This window comes from Chinchilla lanigera, unplaced genomic scaffold (assembly GCF_000276665.1).
Source record: "Chinchilla lanigera isolate Chin_1 unplaced genomic scaffold, ChiLan1.0 scaffold00089, whole genome shotgun sequence".
Taxonomy (NCBI): domain Eukaryota; kingdom Metazoa; phylum Chordata; class Mammalia; order Rodentia; family Chinchillidae; genus Chinchilla; species Chinchilla lanigera.
The window spans coordinates 45,290-52,810 of record NW_004955490.1 but is presented as its reverse complement, the minus strand read 5'-3'; positions in this window follow the sequence as shown (position 1 = coordinate 52,810).

Sequence of the window (7,521 nt, the reverse complement as noted above, 5' to 3'; positions counted from 1 at the left end):
ATTTACAGAATTATTTATAATAGTCACCCAAAGAGTCATATACAAGAGAGTACAGGAAATCTGTTCATACCCTAAAGACCCAAAAATCCAGCTAAGGGCCTGGATCTCACAGCAATGCCCTGCATGAGGCCCAGGTGAGGGCCTGGATCTCACGGCAATACCCTGCATAAGTCCCAGCTGAAGACCTAGAGCACATCACAGTGCCTCCCATGAGTCCAACTGGAGGGCAAGGGCCCACAACAATGTCTCACGCAGGCCTTTTTCACGGATCTGTACTGGGAAGGCCCAAAGTTCAGTGGTGGAAGCTAGAAAGTCTGTGCCAGTGGAATGAAAGATCTGTGCTAGCAGGCTGAGGGGTCTGAATGGGAGACAGGAAGTAATGCTCAAAGTAAGAACCAGAGCTCTCCCAAAAAGTACCACAGCCATCCTCAGCAACAGTGAGGTCCTGAGCTCCTCCAATGATGAGGAAAGTCGAGTTCCCATCAGGAAAGCCAATTGCAACAAGCTTCTCCAGGAGACTGAGCAGTGCACCATCTTCTTCTCTGGAGCCAGGAAGAGATGCTCAAAGTGAGGACCAGAGCTCCCCCAAAGTGAACCGTAGCCATTCTCAGTGACACAGCCAAGTTCATCAGGAAAGCCAGCATGACAAGGTCCTCCAGAAAAGCCAACAGCTCCCAACAGTCTCTCCTTTTCTCCAGTTCTACCTCTTATACTGCCAGCAGGAATCCTCAGGTGGGCCTCCCACACCCAGCACCATGCTGGTTTAGTTCAGCTGAGTGTTACAAGTTGACCAGCAGTTTTCACTGCCACGGGACCTCACCCATGAAAATCTCCCTTAGCCCCCCCTCCTTTGGGCCAACAACTGGCATAGTTGGCAGGACATTAACATGAGTGGTACCATGGCAGCTGTGGAAATAATGCCTGAAGGCAAGGGAGAGCCCTGGGGAATAGCTGATAAGCGATCCCGGACTCACCATGGCTAACTGTAGCCACCTCTTTGGCAGCTTGGAAGGCCCTGGAGGACTAGGTAACGGTCCATTTGGAGTACAGGTTTGTCTTGCAAGCGTTAGAAGCAATAGGCAGACAAATTCCTCCCCCTCACTGTGAAAGACGGGATGGGTGGCTTGTCTGTTCTTCACTCTCTTCTACCACATAAATGAAGAGGCTGATGGCATTGTCTGGCAAGTAGACCAGCTACAGCAGATAGAGGAGCACCTTGAGCAAGAGCTGAGTGCTGCAGAGCTCATGTTGCAAGGTGGGGGAAGCACTGTCTCCTTCATAAATGTCTCCAGAAACATAAGTCCTCATGTCCAAGAAAACTCCCAGGAAAATGCCCTAGTTTTGCATGCTGGGCTGGATATTCATCAAAAGGTGGAGGTAGAGGAACCCCTAGCCCAGGGAGGAGAACCAAAAGGGCTAACTACCTCTACCCAGCACACAATGTACATGACCTATATAGCCATGGAGCTGCGACAGCTAGCAAAGCAATTAAAGCACAAGGTGAGTGAAATAGTGCCCATGTGGCTGCTATGGCTGTGGGAGGATAGGGCTGATAACATGCACTTAAGCTCACAGAAGATGTCCCAAATAGTTAGTATAGTCAGCACTCCTTCTATGCAACAGGTTCTGCAGGATATGGAGAGGACAGCCCCAGAAGCAGGTAATTAGACTGTGATGAGTTGGTTGATTGCAGTGGTTCCACTGGTTTGAGAGAATCCAGGAGACCTGCCACAGTAAGTCAGTAAGTGGACAACTTATCCAGACTTGATAACTATGTTATATGTAATAGACATTCATCAGATGATGTTCTCACTGCAGTGCCTTAGTCCAAATGAAGAACTACTGACAGCATGCATGAAGGACATGCTCTTGCAAAGAGTAACCAGCTAAATAGACACTACTAGGAGGATGGTCCAGAAAAATATCATTGCTATAAATGGGATTCTAGATGAAAAATGAGAGGGAGGCTGTGTCAGGCTAAGAGGACAATGTTGCACTTTTATTCCTAATAATACAGATTCAGATGGGACTATAATTAAAGTCCTAGAAAGACTTACAACTCTAGCCAATGAATTCACGAAAAACTTTGGAATAGACAATCCGTTTACAGGTTAGCTAGCAAAATGGTTTGCAAGATAAAAAGGGATGATTACATTGATATTAACTTCCCTAATAATAGCAGTAACATTTCTAACCTCAGTGGGATGTTGTATCATCCTGTGTGTAAGGGGACCAGCTCAGTTCTAGCCAAACAGCTCCAACCAAACAGACACCATGTTCTATAAACAAAACAGCCTATTATTGCTAGAATCTAAAACAAATTAGGAGAAACCCAACAAGTTCTGGAGCAATTTAAAAATTAACAAATGTTAATCTGAGGTCAAAATTGGAACAAATATGATAAAAGAAAGGAGGCAATTTGTAAGAAACAAAACTTACTGTGGTCTATTTTCAGGATAAGGTCTTTTAGCATGAAGATCTGACTGAGATCATGCATCTGGGAGTCTCCAAACAGAAGGGGAAAGGGAAATAGCTAATTAAGTATGGAATTCACTATAACTCTAACTGGAAAAACACTGGTAGTTAAGAAGTTAACCTCTCTTGTAGAGTTTACAGGGGAAATGATTTAATAGGGTTGACAGCAGAAAAGATTTCATAAGTCACATAATTTATAGAATTATTTTATAATATTCACCCAAAGAGGCAAAAGCAAAAAAGTGCAGGAGATCCATCCACATACCTGAGATCCAAAGATACCAGCTGAGGGCTTGCATCCCATGGCAATGTCCCGCATGCATGCAACTGAAGACCTAGAGCCCATGGTAATGTCCTCCACAAGTCCAGCTGGAGGCATAGAGTCTACGACAATGCCTCATGCAAGTGTGTATCAAGGATCTGCACTGGAAAGGCCCAAAGATCAGTGATGGAAGCTGGAAAGTCTGCACCAGTGGGTGAAGGATCTGTGCCAGCAGACTGAGGGATCTCACTGGAGCCAGGAAGTGACACTCAAGGTAAGGACCAGAGCTTCCCTGAAAAGAACCACAGCAATCCTCAGTGACAGCGAGGACCAAAGTTCCTCTGAAGATGAGAACAACCACTTTCATATCAGGAAAACCAGCACAACAAGCCTCTCCATAACAATCAACAGCATACCTTCTTCCCCTCCAGTTCTCTTTTTTATGCTGTTGGCAAAAATCTTCAGGTGAGCCTTCCATACCCAGCACAACATTGAGTTAAACTGGGTGTTATAAGTTGAGCATTAGTTACTCCACCACAGCCACCATAGTTTAATCATTTGCTTATGAAGCCTACAAAACATTTACACAGAGAGAAGGCCTTGTGGAGATTGTCCCATCCACTAGTACTCAAACTAATGAGGAAAGAAACTCTGGGCTAGCAGGGGAAAGGGAACTGCATGCTAGGAGTTAAGTTGCTCACTTGGGAAGGCCAATGAACTGCTCTCACTGGGGTTTCATGTGGGCTCTCTCTGTGCATGCCTAGTGCCCAGTGAGGTACTGGAGTGGGCGCTCCATGAGCTGCTGGCACCATGGTTCAGGTTTGGGCTTTGCTTGAGCCCCAACCTCCTGGAGGTCACTGACACAGGCAGTGTGTTATCGCTGTTGGTGCAGACACTGTCTAGCTCCTGTGTGCATCCTGAACGGCATGGAGACTCAGAATCAAATGGTCCACAAACAGTTGACACTGCAGTTCAGGTCTAGGTTTTGCCTGGACCCTGAACTGCCTGGGGACACAGGTCCACTGGACCAGGACTGTGCCACCAGTGCAACCCGAGTCAGGGTCATACACGAGCCCTGAACTGTGAGGGGACTCTGGATCAGGCAGTATGCCATCAATGAACATCATGGTCCTCACCTGAGACCAGGGATAACTAGATACACTTCACCATCTGCCAGAAAACCACAGATTAAGTAGTGCATCTCTGCGGACACTGAGGGTCAAGCCTGACTGCCAGGAAAACTAGGGACACTAGTGGCCTTTGCTGAGCTGCCAGAGAAGAGGTAAACTGAGCATTCTCTATCCAATATGAAACATGACAAGACGAAAGACTAAAACACAATCTCAGAACTCCACCCCACTCAGAACAAGTCCAGGAGACATTGGCATAGGAGAACTTTGTGAACACACACCTGAAATTGCTGAAATGATGGCAATGGAAGTAAGAAACAACTACATAAGGCCATAGAAGAGATCAGATCAGAACTAATCTCTCAGGCAAAAAATGAAATGACAATGATTATGAAAGAACTGCTCAGCACATCTGAAGAAGAAACATATAAAAAAAAAAAGAAGAACATAGACAATGGTCAGAAACGTTAACTGAATAGTATAGAAATGGATTAGAATGCATGAACCAGATTGAAAGAGACATCCAGAAAATCAAAGCTTCTATTGAAAGGTGCCAAAACCACTTGAATGAAGCCGAAGATAGAATTTCAGATTATGAAGACAGCATGGCAGCGATGGAGTGTGCAAGAAAGCACCTCTTAAAATCAACAAGGAACCAGGAAAAATTAATTCAACAGCTGCAAGGTGAGGCAAAGAGGAATGATGTATGACTCATAGAAGTCAATGAAACAGCAGGAGGCAACACAACTGACATCAAAAGAATATTTGCAGAAATAATAGCAGAAAATTTCCCAAGTATGGAAACAGAACCTGATGCACAGTTAATGAGACATATAGAACTCCAACTAGTCATAACCAAAATAAAACTACACCCAGACAAATAATAGTCAAGTTCCCAGATCTATAGCAAAAGAAAAGAGTATTAAAAGTTGCTAGAGAAAAGAAAGAGATTACCTATAAAGGGTAACCCATCAGAACTATGGCACACTTCTCAACACAAACTATCCAATTGAGAAAAGATTGGAGCAAAGTGTTACAGGTCCTGAGGCAAAACAGCTTCCAACCAAGACTGATGTACCCTGCCAAACTATCCTTCAAATTCAACAGAGAAATAAAATATTTTCATGACAAAGAGCAATTGAAGAATTCATGAGTGCCAAACCATTGTTGTAAAGCATACTAAAAGAAATTCTACACAGAGAAAGAAATGACTGCAATTTCAAGAACAACAGTACAAAGGAACTGCCAAGAAGAGCAAACAATTAAACAGGTAGAAAAAGTAGGAAACCAATGCAAGTAAATAACATGACAATGATAAAACAACATATATCAGTGATAACCATATCTGTAAATGGCCTCAATTCACTAGTCAAAAGAAACAGACTGGCAGAGTGGATTAAGAAACAAAATCCAACGAAATGCTCTAAACAGGAAACACATTGTCCTCAAAAGGAAATCAATACACTGAAACTCAAAGGATCGAAAATAATCCTCCACAAAACAGGAATCCAGAAAAAAACAGGTTAGCTATTATGTTTTCGGACAATGTAAACTTCAAACTGACAACAATCATAAGAGATAAAGGTTATTACATGCTTGTTATGGGAAAATTGCAAGAGGATGAGATTACAATCATAAACATGTATGCACCAAATATCAGAGCACAAAACTATATAAGACAAATCTCAACGGACATGAAAACCCATAGAATTAATATCGTTATTGTAATAGGGGACCTCAACACCCCCTTGACACAAAGAGATAGGTCAACTGGACAAACAATCAGCAAAGAAATAACAGAGCTGAACCAAAGCTGTGAACAAATGGACTTACTAGATGTATACAGTGTTCCACCCCCCCACATCAGAATACAAATTTTTTCATAGCTGCACATGGGACTTTCTCTAAAACAGATCACATCCTAGTCCATAGAGCATACCTTCCGAAATGTAAAAGCACTGAAATTATCCCATGCATATTATCTGACCACAGTGCAATGAAATTGGAAATTAATGACAAAAGGAACTCTAAAAACTCCATAAACACTTGGAAATTAAACAACAACCTCGTGAACAATCAGTGGGTCACAGAAGAAATTAAAGAAGAAATTATAAAATACCTACAAACAAATGAAAACGTAAATACAACTTACCGGAATCTATGGGATGCAATGAAAGCAGTCCTCAGAGGGAAATTTATAGCAGAGAACTCACACATAATGAAACCAGAAAGAGAATAAATAAATAACCTAATGCTGCACCTCAAATTTTCAGAAAAAAAAAGAAAAGTCAAGTCCAAAGCCCAAAGAAGGGAGGAGGTTATTAAGATTAGGGCAGAAATTAATGCAATTGAGATGAGGAAAACCCTAGAAAAAAATAAATGAATCAAAGACTTGGGTCTTTGAAAGAATAAATAAAATTGATAAACCCCTAGCTAACCTTATCAAAAAAAGGAAAGAACTCAAATTCATGCAATAAGGAATGAAAAGGATGAAATTACTACAGATTCTACAGAAATTCAGCAGATCATCAATACCTACTTTGAAAATCTGTACTCAGGATGGAAAATTCAGAAGAAATGGACAGATGACTAGATATGTACAAATTACCAAAAGTGAGTAAAGAAGACATAAAAATCCTAAACAACCCAATATCAATTAATGACATTGAAAATGTGATTAAAAACTTGCCAACAAAGAAAAGCCCAGGCCTTGATGGATTCACAGAAAAATTTTAGAAGAAATTCAGAGAAAATTTAATATCAACACTTCTCAAATTCTTCAATGAAATTGAAAAGGAAGCAATTCTCCCTAACTCATTTCTGGAGGCAACTATTATACTGATAACAAAACCAAAGAAAGACTCAACCAAGAAAGAGAACTACAGACCAATCTCCCTAATGAATGTAGATGCAAAGATACTCAATAAAATACTAGCAAATGGAATGCAGCAAATCATCATGAAAGTCATACACCATGACTAAGTTGGATTCATTCCAGGAATGCAGGGATGGTTCAATATTTGCAAATCAATTAATTTCATACACCATATCAATAGAGCCAAAGACAAAAACAAATGATCATCTCAACAGATACAGAAAAAGCTTTTGACAAGGTCCAACATGCATTCATGATAAAAACTCTACAGAAAATAGCAACAGATGGTCTTTACCTTAACCTGATCAAAGACATTTATGACAATCCAACAGCCAACATCATATTAAATGGACAAACACTAAAAACTTTTACTTTAAATCAGGAGCAAGACAAAGATGTCCACTGTTACCACTCCTATTCAACATAGCTCTGGAACCATTAGGCAGAGCAATTAGACAAGAGAGAAAAATAAAAGGAATAAGGATAGGAAAGGAAGAAATAAAACTATCACTATTTGCAGATGACATGATACTTTACATGGAAGACCCCAAAAACTCCACAAGAAGACTCCTTGAATTAATCAACAAATTCAGCAGTGTAGCTGGTTAAAAAGTCAACACCCGAAAATCAATAGCATTCCTAATCACAAACAATAACAGACTGAGAGAGAAATTAAGGAAACCATACCTTTCACAATAGCACCAAAGAAATTGAAATACTTAGGAATCAATCTAACAAAAGAAGTGAAAGATCTATTCAGTGAAAACTACAGTACTCTG